Source organism: Amphibalanus amphitrite, unplaced genomic scaffold (genome assembly GCF_019059575.1).
Source record: "Amphibalanus amphitrite isolate SeventyFive unplaced genomic scaffold, NRLGWU_Aamphi_draft 000536F_arrow, whole genome shotgun sequence".
Lineage (NCBI taxonomy): Eukaryota > Metazoa > Arthropoda > Thecostraca > Balanomorpha > Balanidae > Amphibalanus > Amphibalanus amphitrite.
This window is the reverse complement of record NW_024882030.1, coordinates 303,865-321,003: the sequence shown is the minus strand read 5'-3', so window position 1 is coordinate 321,003 and position 17,139 is coordinate 303,865.

Genomic DNA, 17,139 nt, shown 5'->3' with positions numbered 1-17,139 from the left:
TTCATGCTCAGCGTCATCAGAAACGGTCCATATCGGAAAACGACAAAACTTTATGACGTCACTGTGACGTCATCTTAGGTGCTACAACCACCAAACTTTCCTCAAACATTGCCTAGGTATTCATTTGAAGCTATGCCAAGTTTCACGTTCGTGGCTCATCAGGTTTCGGAGATATTTCACAAAACGTAAAGGGGGGGGCAACTTTATGCCCCCCCCCCCCAGCGGCTCGTGGGTTAAGAAGGCTGGATACCGCTAGTGGACACTATTATTTTACTGAAGGCTGGATACCGCTAGTGGACACTATTTCTTACAGAAGGCTGGATACCGCCAGTGGCCATTATCACTTTTTAGAAGGCTGGATACCGCCAGTGGCCATATCACATGCCTAGAGGGGAAGTGTCCAATAGGGCCTTTCGGTTATTTTCTCAATTAGGTACTCCCCTCTAAAAAGTGGTGAATATTGACGTAACGTTTATCACTCAGTTCTAATCAATACCCTTACCTGAAAACGTTCGTGGTCCACTGGTCCAATCATTGACCTTTGAAATTTTGCATTGTTTTAAGACAATATTCGACAAGAATGGTGATTCGCCGCATAAGCGCATATAATCTGTACGTGCACTTCACTTTTGCAAGAAGAAGTGAGCCAAAGAAAGGAATGAAGTTTGTTCTCTGGCTTATTGTAGCGTCAAGGCCATTCAATTTTGATGAACTTTAGGTCTTGATGAGCACCTTTTTGAAGTTAAAACTCTTGGGGATACATTTAAGAATTTTGTGCGATGCTCCAAATTTGGACGGTCGTGGTGGTCAGCGGTCAAGTGATGACTACCAGTTGACTATACCAGAACTATAGTGTCGCCCCCCCCCCCACGGCCTTGAGTGCCCCCATTTCCAATGAGCTGCCCCACCCCAACTTGCATATCCGGGGAGGGCAGTGACTGCACACCGCTCGGCTCGTGTTGTCACGTTACCATGGTAACTCTGCTGACGTCATCAAAGTGTTGCACCGCTCCGCGTCAATGGGTTAGTTCGGCCTCATGACAAAGGGACACAGGGGAGGCACTGTGCAGTTTAAACCCTGTGACCCCAGACAGAGACTGGAGGTCTAGGACGAAAGGTGTGCTGCTGAAAGACGTAAGGTAAGCGATTTCAGTTTCACCCGCGCCCCGCTGGGAGTCGGAGAGGAACGACCTACTGACTCCATGTGACCCAGCGAGACACAATTGTCAGCATTTTACTAAGCATTAGGTATTAGTTTTATAATTGTTAGGCATTCGCTAATCGCTATTATCAACTCAGTTTTGATCATTGTATTCATGTATTTGGGGAAAGTCGGCAGTGCGGTCAGGTTACGTTAACCAACAGGCGCCCGCCGGCTATCCATAGTAGGTATGTATGTGCTTACTGGGGCATTCCACGATAGATCGTACCAGGCCGGTCACCCTCATCTTTCAGATTTTAACCCGCACCCCAGTGGCGGTCTCAGCCAACTTCGCCCTAGTGCTAGTGTGTGTGTGTGTTGGGGGGGGGGGGGCATATGTTACCACCTACCTCTAATAACTCAAAAACTAAGAGGGCTAGAAAGACGCAGTAAAAAGCAGTCGATAGCTCTCAATGCGTACGTTTGAAAGTGTCTTGGTCATTTATCATTTTAGAGCAATATGGGGTCACTGGAGGTTATCAAAGGTCAACATTTGCCAAATGTCATTATATTTCTGAGAAAACATGCAATTATCTCAGGAACTATGATAGGTAGTTAGAAAAACGGATGGAAAAGCAATCGATAGCTTATGAACTTTTCTTTTGATAAGGTCATCATCAAAACTGACCTCAGGTCAATGGTTTAGCATCCAGAGGGCAAAAACTAAAAAAAAAAATTGTTTTACGAAATGTGTTTTTCGACCATAACTTTTGACTAAAACAGGCCACAACATTTCTATTGCCAGAATCGTGTTCCTCTCGCCGAGACGCGTCGAATGAAATATAATTTGACCTTGAAAGGTCAACTTGAAAATTTGACCTCAGGTCAAGGTCATGACCTGACCGGAAAAGGTCATGCTGCATATCAGTCGATGCGTCTGAACAAGACAAACACAATGAGGCCATCCCCAACGTCCTATCTCTTTCCAATCGAGAGTTATTGACAAAAATCTGTTTGAAGCCTCAAATGACCTCGGATGACCTTTCTAGAGGCTATCAGCAAAAAAGACACCATGGTCGTCACGGGTGGTCCAAATCATTGTGATTCTGAAATATTTGGGCTGTTCCTATGCGTACACACGGATCTAGAGGCATTTCCATTTTTCTCCGTTGACTTATAATGGTAAGGTCACGCCACTGGGCACTGACCTGACCTTAGGTCACGGATATAAAAAAAAAATCCGAGATATGCAAATTGTAGGCGCCCATAACATCATGCAATCCACCAAGCTTAAAACTTTTCTGAAAAACACTGCAGGCTGGACATGATTGCAAACTTTTTTAGGCTTGGTCAAGTTAACTTGACCTGGTGACCTGACCTGACATGACCTGGGGTCAAAAATTTCACACACTCTCCAAAATTGATGTACAAATAGCTACTCCAGGCGGCGGGGCGCTACGCGCCGCGGTTTTTTATTCACACGCAAAAAACGCGACAGGGTGGTAGCATAACCGAAGGTTTGTTGTCAATAGTTAACCCTCGCCCGTATTGGTGTTTTTCCAGCCGCGAACGTATTGGGAGGGGGGGTCCGTTGGACCCCCCCTTGCCGTTTCGCCCCTGATCGAGCTAGAGCTTCGCGGAAAAAACGAGCGTGTTGCCCGTGACGAGAGGAAGCCGATGATACCTAATTTTAAGGTCCTAGGTCATTGGTTGATCTTGCAGGTCAGGTCAATGACCCCAAAGGCGGGAAAATCGGGACCTGTTAGAAAGTGGTAAAGTGTGGCTGCTATGGGGTTTTTCGGGGTGCTGATCACGAATATCATGTTAGTTTTGATCACAGATCATATCTTCATGCATTTAGGCCAGGTCGGGTCAGGTCAGGTCAGGTCAACCAGTAAGGGTATTCGTAGTAGGTGGCAACCGCCTCTGACAGCTTCGTAACATGTTACGAAGGCACCAAAACTACTTCGTAAATGTTCATATGGTTGCTAAATTCGAATTCAGCTCCAAAAACTGGCCTAGAAACATGTAAAACTCGAAAAAGTGAGCCGAGGTCATTAAAGGTCCATGACCTGACCTGACCTTCAGGTGACCTTGACACCCACCCTAATGCATGGGGGCAACATCATATCACATGTTTAAACGCTTGAAACCACGAAAAGACTGCAAACGCGCGGCTAATGCGAGCCGACATACGCCGAATCGCGATTCCAGCCAAACATGGTCTCGAAAAGTAGGTCACAGGTCAAAGGTCATTTGGGTCAGGGTCATGAAATTTTCAGGGTAGGTGTGAAATTGATGAACGCGAGGGTACTGAAAGTTTCGTCGCAATCGGCCGCTTTTTACGCGAGTTATTAGCGAAAAACCATGGGGGGGATCCGTTCGACCCCCCTCTCCTATACGGGCGAGGGTTAAAACACTATTCTTTAGAATTGTGTTTTTGTATTGAAAAACAAATCTGAGTTCCCTGACAATTTGGCAAAAGCTGCCTGAGATATGCCCCCCCCCACACTGGGGCGAAGGATAATGAAAATCGGTCCTAGGGGCAATCATAGGCCCCAAAGACGCCTGGCAAAATATCAGACTTCTCAGATCAAAACGTTTTGAGTCATATTGCATTACATTTTGTAAACCTCGGTTTGCAACGCTGAGTTTGATGGCCTATAACTCAAGAACGGGTTGGGCAACCAACAAACGGTACACGGGCGTAGGAACGTCATGAAAAGTGGGTGGGCCACCCTGTCAAGGGGCCTCCTTTTCCAGGGGGCCTCCAACTTTTGCCTCGTCCTGCTGGCTGCTTTCAAGTATGACCTCCAAATCTAGCTTCTGAGATCGGGCAGATGTACCCAGGGGCGTAACCGCTTAAGCGAACAGTGCAGAAAGTCCGCACCATTTTTAAAACTTATTCCCCCTCCCATTTTTTTAGAATGTGTTTGCCGCAAACGGCGCATGACCCCTGAAAACCATTACACAAATGTCTTCCTCGTTTCCCAGGTGCCCCCATTAGCTTCATAGGCGCCCTCTTTGGCATATAAGCGCCCTATGTATAGTCATCAGAGACATCCCTATATCGACACCTTTTTTTTAAACCCCACATCTGCTCTCCCGTGAATTTCCGTGAGGCACGAAAGATCTCCTTTTAAAAGTGTCCAATCGTCCGATCCTGATCAAATATGTGTGTTCGTAGGCCTGTTCTGGTATTGCTTTATCTGCCAAGACAGACAAACTTGAGAAAAATCGAGTGATTGTACCTTTTTTGAAGGTCTCTAACCAACTTGTCTGAAATTCACCGGAGAACAAATGTGGGTGTCGATATGTCCCACAGTCGCCCCATTGTCGCATACAATGTGCGCTTATCATAGGCGTCTCTCTTTTATGGACACTTGAAGGCACCTCTCTCTGCCATGCCGGCGCCCCTGTTTCTTATGAATGCACCCCCATGGCATTGGTCAATTGCAATTTGCAGACCTCTATTGCATGTGGACGCCCATATATGTAGGCCTCAGAGGCGCCCCTCTTTCGCATTGAGGCGCCCCTATGGGCTTCATAGGCGCCCCTCTATTGCGCGTAGGTGCCCTACTGTCTCAGAACCGCTCCCCTTTGGCATGGAGACGCCCATCTTTCGTACGGAGGAGCCGCTGTGGTTCTTAGAGACGGCATGGTGCTCCCAGACGCGGATGGGGCTCTCGGAGTCGACAGTGTGGGACCTTCAGTCGCTGATGGGTGCCCGCCAGATGTGGACCCTCGGAGACGCCGGTATGGGGCCCTCAGAGATGCCGGTATGGGCCCTCAGAGATGCCGGTATGTGGCCCTTAGAGACACCGGTGTGGAACCCTCAGATACTCCAGTGTGAAGCCCTTACAATTGCTGGTGTGGAGCTATGAATGCGCTGGCTTAACCCGCGCCCCACTGGGGGGGCTATTTATAGCCCCCCTCCCGTTTTTCTGCAATAACTTCCAAACCGCTTGACGGATCGACGCCAAACTTTCAGTACCTTTGGCTGCATCAATTTGACATCTTGTGACAAAATTTAAACTTCGTAGCTACCATAGGTCGGCCGAAAATGACGTCAGAGTGACGTCATGTTCGTCCGATTTCGACGCAAAACATTGAACCACGGCAATCGCTCCCAAGAGCTCAGTTTTTAAGCTAGATCCAATTTCTTTGCATGAAAGGACTCAGAACTGACCGCGCTATCAGACTGCTATCTCGGATTTTCAAAATTTTGAAAATTTGGAAAATTTTGTATAATAATGTTCAAAATTTATATTTTTATATTTTTTTCAATTTTTTTTTATTTTTCGAAAACACCGGAATATATGTGACAGAACGCATGATTATGACTAACTCTAGCAAGTTTAAGCTAAATATCTTCAAAAATGGCCAAGTTATACGCATTATTGCAAAAAATTCAAAATTATTAATTTTTAAAATCAATTTTTCAGTACGTATTTGACATTGTTTACCAATATAAATGGCACCATCGTGTTCCTGAGCTGAAACTGCATCCAATAAACACCTTTTTTTGTTGAAAAATTTTAACTTCAAAATTTGACATTTTTTGACCTGAAAGTGACCTAACCTAAGCTAAATTCGACTCAAAATGACCTCGAATGACACAGACGACATAAAATTCGAAATTTATGGCCTAAATGGACCATAAAACATGTGTCACATGACTGACGCATGATATAAAATTTTCGTGACCTGTGATGACCTGACCCTGACCTGAAAATCAAAGTACAAGTTTGGTACCCTCAAGGTATCTAGAGCATCTATTCACGAGTGTGGAAACCAAAAATGAGCCTGATCTGACTTGTAAGACGGCGGCCAGAGCCCAAAATGTGAACAAGCCATAATGCTAATAATTTTTACTTTGACCTGACCTGTGACGTCATCGGTGACCTCGAGGTCAATGAAATTAGGTTTCGATCGACAGTTTTTCCGGGGCTATCAGACGCCGTTTGAATTTTGACGATCGGCCCAGTAGTTTCGGAGTTAGGAGGGGGGCTATGACTAGCCCCCCCCCCCCCCAGTAGGGCGTGTTATACACAGACCCCAGTGGGGCGCGGGTTAAATCCCTCAGAGGCCGGTACATGGACATAAGAGCTCAGTGAGAGCTTGTGTGGTGCCTTCAGTGGCCTTGTGGAGCCGTTAGACATCAACATGGTGCTCTCAGGAGCCGGTGAGTCCTCAGAGTCACCGGTGTGGGGCCTTCCGAGCTCCGAGATACTGGTCTGGGGCCCTCAGATGTGTCGGTGTGGGTCCTTCAGATGTACCTATAGAGCCTTGAGATGCACAGGTGTGGTGGCCCACAGAGGCGCCGGTGTGGGGCCCCCAGAGCCACCGATATAGGGCCTAAGAGACACTAGTATGACCCTCAAAGGCGCCGCTGTGTGGCGCTCATAAACACTGGTGTGGAGCCATCACAGGCGGGTGGAGCCGTTAGAGGCCGGAAAGGGCCCTTAGATGCCTACAAGGAGCCTTCAGAAGCCGGCGTGGCACGTGGGGATAAGCGTGTCTACTTAGGAGCCTTTGAGGTGCTCTCATGAGCTCTGTGGGGCCCTACCGAGCCGAAATATGGCCACGGCCAGTTGCCGCCGCATGGCTCTTCGGACTATCATTCTCAGGGGCCTCATCTGCCTAGTTTGAGTAGAAGGGCCTCTCAGACCATCAGTCTCATGGGTCTCCTCAGTCCTCTGGCTAGTATAAATAGAAGGGCCTGTTAGACCATCAATCCTAGGGGCCTCCTCTGGTTAGTATAAATAGAAGAGCATCTCAGACCATTAATCTCGGGGGGCTCCTGTGGACAGTATAAATAAAAGGGCCTCTCAGACCATCAGTCTCGGGGGGCCTCCCTAGAAAAGTGTAAATGTGGATAGAGGGCGCCCTCAGATTCATTGGGAGTGGACCTCTCTGACTATCAGTCTCAGGGGCCTCGTGTGGCCTGTATGAATATAAGAGCCTCTCAGACCATCGGTCTCAGGGGCCTCCTCTGACTAGTCTGGATAGAGGGCCCTCCCAGACCACCGGTTTCAGGGGCCTCCAGTGGCCAGTTATATGAACAGAAGGGCCTCACAGCCATCAGCCTCGGGGGCCTCTTCTGACTGGTGTGAATATGAGGGCCTCTCATACCATCAGTCTCAGGGGCCTCCTCTGCCTAGTGTGAATATAAGGGCTTCCCAGGCCATCAGTCTCAGGGGACTCTTCTGACTGGTGCCGGATTGAGGGACCTCCCAGACCGAAAGTTTTGGGGGTCTCCTGTGGCTAGTATAGGGCCTCTCAGTCCATCAGTATCATGGGCCTCTTCTGCCTGGTGTGATTATAAGGGCCTCTCAGGTCATCAGTCTCAGGGGGCCTCCTCTGACTACTGTGTAGATGGATAGGCCTCCCAGACCATCAGTCTCAGGGGCCTCTTATGACTATTGAGGATAGAGGGGCCTCCTCTGACTAGTGAGGGTAGAGGGCCTCGGCTAGACCGCCAGTGTCAGGGGCCTAAATTTATTCTGACTAGTGTGGATGGAGGGGTCTCCCAGACCACCAGTCTCAGACCTCTGACTAGTGTGGATAGAGGGGCCTCCCAGACCGCCAGTGTCAGGGGCCTCCCCAGACCAGTGTGGATATTGGGGCCTCCTCAGATCCACTAGGGCCTTTCAGGCCATCAGTCTCAGGGGCTTCGACTGACAAGTATGAACAGAGGGCCTCCTTGGATCCATCACGGCCCCTTGGAGTCCGTGCGTGGGGATCCGTGGAACTTATTTTTACCGAGTTTGTTTATTCTGGAAGGTGACGACGTCCTCTCAAATCGAGAAGAGGGGCCTCGAGTAAAAAGTGGGTGGGCGAAAACACATGGTTGGCCCCCCACCTCGAAAAGTGGGTGGGCACTTGCCCCCTGCCCCCCCCCCCTGTTCCTACGCCTATGAAACGGTAAACAAAACTAAGCTTGCGATGAATCAAAATATTACTTTTTAAAAATTCCCAAGAAAAAATTTCATTGTTGAACAAAAACCTTAATCTTTTTTCATTTGCCTGTTATGACTATTGGGACCAATTTTTTTTTTTACATTTTTATTTCTTCAAAATAAACTTCATGTCATTGCAAATCGACATGCAAAAAATTAGAAAGGTGTTCTTTTGTTCCTCATTTTCCCGCAAACAAAATGGGTTTCGGAAGGGTTGACACGACCCCAGCACGCTGCTTCGCTTCTATTAGAGCTAGAGGCCCGCGGAAAAAACGAGCGTGTGTGTCGTTACAAGTCGCAGCGATTGGTTTCCAATTTTAAGGTCTCAGGTTAACCGGTAGCGTCTGAGGTCGGGTCAATTGACTGAAGTTACGGGTTCGGTTTTTAGTAAATAACTTGGCAAGAAATGTCCGCAGAGCCGCGATTTTGGCATCATTGTGTTCGCCTAGCTCAGGTGCGTCGAATGGTATACTTTTTGTTAGGGTGAGGTCAACTTAAGTAGTTGACCTCGGGTCAAGGTCAGGTCAGAGCCCCTCAGGTCACGAAGCTGGGCAAAGGGTATCACAAGGCGTCTGTGGCACTGATTGTCCGTAGTCCGTCAAATCGCCCCACCCGGCCTCCCCCCATCCATTGCCTTCTGGCCTGCCCTTCTTCCGCTCCCCCCTCTCCCCGTCCCACAGGCGATCTAGTGGCACTCAAACTGGACCGCCCTCCGTGAACCCTAGCGCCACCCTGCCATGCTGCAGTACTTTCAACACAGACTGTATATGGTAGAGTCTGTGTTGAACATACACAGTCATCTCACAGTCACAGTCTTAAATCTCAATAGCCGTTTTCACGACGGCCATCTGGAAGGTACACCATACACGTTTGGTGCACATTCGGTGTAGGTTAGGTGCAGATTTGATAATCTGCACCTAACACACATTATCCACACTTGATAATGGGCTACGCCCGAAACTGTCGTCTCACTTTGTTATAATTATATTCGGCAATATATTGAACCTTATTATGAGGCTACGGTTTCTTATTATCATTTTATCCGTGTGTTTCCTATAGAAGCTATGGGTTATTGTTGCACTAATTGCTGATATGCCTGCTTTGTCAAATTATCAGACAGTATCATTGACATTTAAAACACTGAAATAAATTCATAAAATAAAGATATTTGCCTTTTAACCCTCGTCGGCACAGGGGGGGGGGGGGGTGATGCCACCTTAAGGTTTTTCGCGACAAACTCGCGTAAAAAGCGGCTGATCTCGACGAAACTTTCAGTACCCTCGCATTGATCAATTTTACACCTACCCTGAAAATTTCATGACCCTGACCCCAATGACCTTTGACAATGACTTTTGACCTGTGACCTCTTTTCCGTGACCATGTTTGGCCGAAATCGCGATTCGGCGTATGTCGGCTCGCATTACCCGCGCGTTTGCAAGCTTTTCGTGGTTTCAAACGTTCAAACATGTGATTTGATGTAGCTCCCATGCATTAGGGTGGGTGTCAAGGTCACCTGAAGGTCAGGTCAGGTCATTGACCTTTGGTGACCTCGGTTCACTTTTCGAGTTTTACATGTTTCTAGGCTAGTTTTTTGAGCTGAATTCGAATTTAGCAACCATTTGAACATTTACGAAGTAGTTTTGGTGCTATCGTAACATGTTACGAAGCTGTCAGAGGCGGACGACAGGTACTACGAATACCCGTCACGACCCCTACCGGTTGACCTGACCTGACCTGACCCGACCTGGTCTAAACGCTTAACGACATCATCGTTGATCAAAACTAACACAATATTCGTGATCAGCACCTTGGAAAACCTCTGAGCAGCCACGCTTTACGACTTTCTAACAGGTCCCGATATTTCCGATTTTTGGGTCAAACCGATGACTTAGGACCTTAAAATTGGGCATCATTGGCTTCCTCTCGTGACGGGCAACGCGCTCCTTTTTCCGCGAAGCTCTAGCTCCACCAGGGGCCAAACGCGAGGGGGGTCGTACCAACCCCCCCCCCCCCTTGTGCCGTCGAAGGACTCAAAATGGCCTGTGCCGGCCAGAGTTAAAAGAGATTAGGTGCAGATTTGGTCAAAGTAGGTGCATTCGCAGGATAGCCCGTCATGAAAACGGCTATTGTCTCTTCTGATCATTGGGAACCTGAGAAACAAAACATTTTGTGTTTCAGATGGACATAGAACATCTGTGCGGAGAACTGACTGCTCTTCGTGAAGAGATGACTGGTTTGAAGGGAGAAGTGACCACACTGAAGGGAGAAGTGACCACACTGGAGGGAGACAACGCCGTACTGAAGGGAGAAGTGACCACACTGAAGGGGGAGGTGACCACACTGAAGGGAGACAACGCCACACTGAAGGGAGACAACACCACACTGCGTCAGGAGGTGGTCCATCTACGTGAAGAGGTGGTCCGCCTGCGGCAGGCTGTCCTCGAGGAGCGCACCACTCGCCAGGTCGTCGTGGAGGATCTGCGGCAGGAGGTCCGCCGGCGAGCGGCGCCATCCGGCCGTCCCCAGGGGTGAGACTGGGAGGCAGCAGGGGTGGCACTGGGGGGGGGGGGGGGGGGGCGGCACTTGGTGTAGACAGTTTGCCGATAATTTAGTCAACCCGGTTGTGTAGACAGTTTGTAAGATTCAACATGGTTGTGTGGGCATTTTGTCTGTAAGAACCAACCCGGTTGTGAATACAGTTTGTCTGTAAGACACTGGATTGGCTTACCTACGTGGGCCCATGGTACGGTGCTGTTTCGGTAAAATGAAGACATCTCGAAATTATCGCCTTATGGCTGACCTTAGATGACGTCCTACTACGTCACTCTGACGTCATTTCACCACAGTGACGGCGAAGAGGTGGTCTCACTGAAGGCCGACACTCGTGACAAGTGTGACGCCACCACCAGTTGTGACGTCACCCCAACTACGGAGGAGATGGGGCCGGCGGCGTCCGGTAAGCTGAGGCCTCCCGCGCCTCGCGAGGCCAACATCTACCACCTTGACTCGAAGCTGTTGAAGATGGTGCTGAGCAAGATGGACTGCAGGGACATGTTCCGCGCCAGGCGGGGTGAGTGTCCTGTTGAATGCCGATGTCGTATTTCACAATAACATCCGAGTTGATGTGTTGGTTTCCTTAGCCATCAGATAGTTCAGCAATGGGGGTCGGAAATCTGAACGAATGTGATAGGTAAAGGGCTGCTGGAGACGTGAACGGCCGCCGTAATATGGTTGCCGCCTATTTGCCAGATATATAAACTCTGCCGGTTTGTGGACTTTGAGTTTCAGGCTTTCCGTTGACGCCACTTGTTCCTCCTGTTTCGTTGGTGCCGACAGTCTGCCATCGCTGGCGGTCCGCCGTCGACGATATCGTCGGCGACTGTCGGCGGGAGCTAACCGATCAGCAAACCCGCGGTGGAGAGGTCCCGGCGCCGGCCACGAGCCTAGAGCTTGTATTGAAGGTGCAGGACCAGCCGAAGATGACCGAACTGCAGGCGCCGACCGCTGAGACGGACACCGACCTCCGACTGGTCGGTGAGTACTGTGTGAAACGCGCTACACACGACCTGGTACGCTATATTCCGCTGTAACTGCCATGCCTTGTCCATACAAGTGATCACTTCTTCACTGACAGTGTTGCTTTATTCCAGCGGCTACCTGCCACGCCCTGGAGAAGGCCAACCTGCGCGGCTTCAAGCTGCGGGTCTCTGCCCTGCGTCGGATGGCGCATGCCAACGCTTCCAGTCTGCGTGAGCTGACGCTGCCGGCCGGCATCAGCGATTGGCAGCTGGAGGCGCTGCTGGAGCCGCTGAAGGCTCTGGAGCGGCTCGATGTGAGCCCACCCGTGGACAGCTCGGGCAAGTGGCTTCGGCTGCTGCCCCAGTCGCTGAAGAGACTGGACATCACTGGTAAGAAGAGTTATGGGGCGACGTTGGAACGCGTTAGTTACTATCGTACGTCACGCTAGCTCAGATAATAAATCGCCGCGCTGGTCCGTACTGTAGGTCAGCCATATTCACCTGTACAAATCACATTGTTAGGCTGCCTGGGATCATTGGGTCAAAAGTTGTGGACTTGTGATTCTTGAATCTTCTTGCGATCGCCGGCTCAGAAATTTTCAGCGTGTGGGTCTCGCTGTGATTGCTAACACAGAAGTTCTCGCCGGCGCTTTTGATGGAAAGAATTACGCCTTGTTTGTTTGTCAGTGAGCACATTATCAATGATTTTCATTTGTTGCTATTCACAAATGATCAAATGATCACTGACAACATCAACAACAATTATGAACTGCATCACTGTCACATAACGGCAGTGCTTTTACCAGCATCTGATCCTTGTTTTGTCGAGACGCGTCGAATGATGAACGATAGTTTGACCAGTAAAATATCAGTTTTACGAATTGGTCCGAGATTGACTTCATAGCTGGCGGTCAACGTATGTACATACTTGTGATTCCGTACTGTTGAGCGCAACCTTTTCAAGGTTCAAGGAGCTAGCATAGATCCATTGTTTGCTTATCTATCAAAATTCAATAGTTTTCGTCGAAAAACTGTTAATGACCTTGGTCCTTTGTCGATCTTATACGACCTCATAAGTAAAATTTAGGATCACTTGCGTCATCACTTGTGTCACTTGTGATCACTTGTGTCAACAATTCAGTTTTCGATAGGAACCCATAAAACTACGTTTGAAAGTGTCAAAATGGCTTTCTATAGAGAAATGGCGGATAAACATCCTCTCAATTTTCTGCAAATATAAAAAATAGATGCGCTTGGTTTATGAAAACCCCCTCCCCTCCCCCTCCCGTCACGGCGCGGGTTTACGGCTAATTGTATCACTCTCCACAGGATCCGGGATGACTGAAACGCCGGTGTATCACCCCCGATGGCCGACGTCTGGACTCGATGTCAGTATACAGCTAGCGACGGACACACTCCTGGACCAGCTGGCTGCTCTGGCGACCCGCGCAGTCACAGGACTGGCAATAACTGGTGAGCAGCAATATAAGGAAAGCATCGGTGCTAAGATATCGTAACCATATGAATAACCTAAGATATCGTAACCTCATATCGTAATCATATGAGAGGGAGTGTATTTCCTTCACACACATAACCATGGCTCTTACTAACTCTTACTAGCTCTAACTAACCATGGCTCAGAGCCATGGTTAGTTACCATGGCTCTGCTTACAATTGCTCATGTAACAATTGGGCTATACCTATTTAGCCTAAAGCTGGCCACGGACGCAGGATATAGATTTCCAGACCGACGTGCGGCTTCTACATTACCTACCTAAAATTATTATGTCTACTTTTGTTGGATAGCTTATGCATTTTAAGACCGACATTTGTATTGTGTATCTGTTTTTATATTTTACAGACTCACCGTCCGTGACACCGGAAGCGACGGAACGCCTCCTGACTGCCCTCACCAGCTTGAGAGACGTCGCTGTTCTCATTCCCGGCGTCATTTGCGACACTGTGCTGTCCGCCCTCCACGTCTGCTGCCAGCTATATACGGTGCAGCTCAAAGACACCCGGCCCCTCACGGACATCCCTGCCCTGACCCAGTCAGAGGTGGCAGCGGTCAGCAGGTCAGTCGGCCGGACGGCGACGGCGGATATTACGTGTAACTGGATAGACCACAATAACCTCAGCGATGACCGTATCCGTTGGAGGTATACATAGGAGTACGGGCACAGGGACGTTGAAAATGAAAACGGAAATAGGCAGCCACCGACAGACACTAAAATACAAGTGATTAAATGTATATAAATGTTACAGGGAGTTTGAGAAATCCATGAGTTTGCAAACTCCCTGACCCATCAGTGAGTTTGCAAACTCACTAGGGAGTTTGCAAATTCACTAGGGAGAAAAGCTTACATATCCTTAATTGTTTTACCGAAAAAATGCTACTCTCGCGGCTATGTAAAGGGGAGGTTCGGAGCAACGTGCTCCTCCGTTCCGTCGTTTCCATCCTCAGGAATCAGGATACCAATCCTTCTCCTCCACGCCGAAACCCCCACTCCGGGCTGGACAGGCACCTTGACCTTTATCTCATGCAGGCTGCTCCCTTGGAGCGGCACCGCTCCCGAGGGAGTGCACCCCGTAACCGGGTGCGGAGAGTGCTTGGGGGGCTGGTCGATCTGTCCATTCGGACGGGCTCAGCCCCGGCGACTCTGTAGGGTGTCTGCGCAGACCAATGTCTCCCCCTAATTCCTATCATTCGTCCGGCTCTGAAATGGTCTTGTCAGACCGAAAGGGCCTAACCCAACAAAACAAAAACAAACAAGCAGCATGCGCCAGTCGCAGCTGCAGGCTGGCTGCCAGCAGCGCCGGCTCTCGATGACACGTCTATGGCGGAGTGGGAATGGGCGTGAATTGGTGCGTGTGCCTGTACTTTAGCATAAGTGACCAACAGTGAGCTGTTTCTACTTTGAGATATTGAGCCTGACTCTGGAATAGCCACACTTGAGTGGAACGGATCTAATTGGGACGTGAACTAAATAACCTTAGCCCCAGTGGGGGGGGGGGGGGGGCATATGTTACCACCCTGTCGCGTTTTTTGCGTGTGAATAAAAAACGCGCCGCTTGGGGTAGCTTTTGGTACATCAATTTTGGATAATGTGTGAAATTTTTGACCCCAAGTCATGTCAGGTCAGGTCACCAGGTAAAGTTAACTGACCAAGCCTAAAAAAAGTTTGCAATCATGTCCAGCCTGCAGTATTTGTCAGAAAGGTTTCAAACTTGGTGGATCGCATGTTGTTATGGGCGCCTACAATTTGTATATCTCGGATTTTTTATATCCGTGACCTAAGGTCAGGTCAGTGGCGTGACCTTTCCATTACAACTCAATGGAGAAAAATGAAAATGCCTCTAGATCCGTGTGTACGCATCAGAACAGTCCAAATATTTCAGAATCACAATGATTTAGTCCACTCGTGATGACCAAGGTGTCATTTTTGCTGATAGCCTCTAGACAGGTCATCCGAGGTCACTTGAGGCTACAAACAGTTTTTTTTTTTGCCAATAACTCGCGATTGGAAAGAGATAGAACGCTGGGGATGGTCTCATTGTGTTTGTCTTGTTGAGAAGCATCAACTGAAATGCAACATGACCTTTTCCGGTAAGGTCATGACCTTGACCTGAGGTCATATTTTCAAGTTGACCTTTCAAGGTCAAATTATAGTTCATTCGACGCGTCTTGGCGAGGGGAACACGATTCTGGCAATAGAAATGTCGTGGCTTTTTGTAGTCGAAAGTTATTGTCGAAAAACACTTTTCGTAAAAACAGCTCTTTTGGAGTTTTTGCCCTCTGGAGGCTAAACCGTTGACCTGAGGTCAATATTGATAATGACCTTTTCAAAAGAAGAGTTCAAAAATCGATTGCTCTTCCATGCGTTTTTCTAGCTACCATAGTTCATGAGATAGCGGCATGTTTTCTGAAAAATATAATGACAATTGGCAAATTTTGACCTTTAATGACCTCTGGTGACCCCAATATTGCTCTAAGGTGAAAAATGACCAAAAATACTTTCAAACGTACGCATTGAGGGCTATCGACTGCTTTTTTACTGCGTCTTTCTAGCCCTCTTAGTTTTTGAGTTAGAGGTGGGTGGTAACATATGCCCCCCCCCCCCCCCACTAGGGCGAAGTTGGCCGAGACTGCCACTGGGGCGCGGGTTAAATGTATGACTTAAAACCCTCGCCCGTATAGGGGGGGGGGGGGTCGAACGGACCCCCCATGGTTTTTCGCGAATAACTCGCGTAAAAAGCGGCCGATCGCGACGAAACTTTGAGTACCCTCGCGTTAACCCGGCAGTTGCTGGGGTATTTCGCCACCCACCGTTTGCTGGGGGGGGGGGCGTTAAATGCCCCCAGCCGATAACTCGAGAACCAATAGGCGCAGCGAAACGCACGAGGCGGCAATCAGACTGACCCGGCGAGCGGTCGGGTCACCGCCGCTCGCCGGGCCAGCGCCGCCCGTGGCGGGCGCCGCAACTACGGACGCGACGAGACGCTTCAGATGAGTACTTTAAAGTTGAATTTTGAGGTCACAGATCGGGTCAAGGTCAGGTCAAACACCTGAAATCGGGCTTTCAGTAGCATGGACTTCGCAATGGGCGCCTCTCGTCATAAACTCTGTCAAAACGGTGCACAATCCATCATATAAGGCCTACAAGAGTGTCAGCTCCATGTTGGGGTCAGTCAAGCATAGGTCAGGGTCAAGGTCAGGCCAACCGGGTAGGCAAATATCCCCGAAAATCAAAACTGATATTCGCAGCCTGTGACACATGTTTTATGAGTAATTTGGGGCGTAGAACACGATGGTGACATTCATTTTATCATATGTGTACGTGTTTGGCTCAAAAAGTTCAATTTAAGAAATGCATGTATCACTTCACAAGTGTCAGTGGTAACGGACAAACAGCACAATAATAAATACACACATATACAGTTGGTGCACACGCTAAACATACATGTGGTCCTACAGGGCGCGATCGATAAAAGGTCAATAACATGAAGAGCTACACATTGTAAGCAAGGTTACCTGACAACAGACAGGGGATATGTCGATGTTGTGCCATTAAGCCTTGGCTTCAGTTGATGGATGAAAAGTGATTCCAAGATCCTGAGAGAATGTGATGGCTCGCTGCCTAAAATGGTGAAATCGTTGAAGGAGACAGGGGTGTCACATGTGTGACTGTGATCGCGAATGGACGATTGTTTTGGAGTTGTTAGAATATTACCAGTGCGGTCAGAAATGCCCTTATGTTCACATACCCTGGTGTACAAGCGTACATAGGTGGAACCTATGTACGATTCCTCGCACGAGGAACAACGAAACTGGTACACTACACCAGAGCGGATGCACATAGGGACATTGTCTTTGAATTTAAAGAGACTTCCGATGGTAAATCTATTCCTGAGAACTATCTTGGGGCTTAGGTATGGGTAAAACTTCTTAAACATCTCAGTTAGCTCATTTTGCATATTGATCGAACCCTTACCTAGATATGGGAGGACAAAATACTTC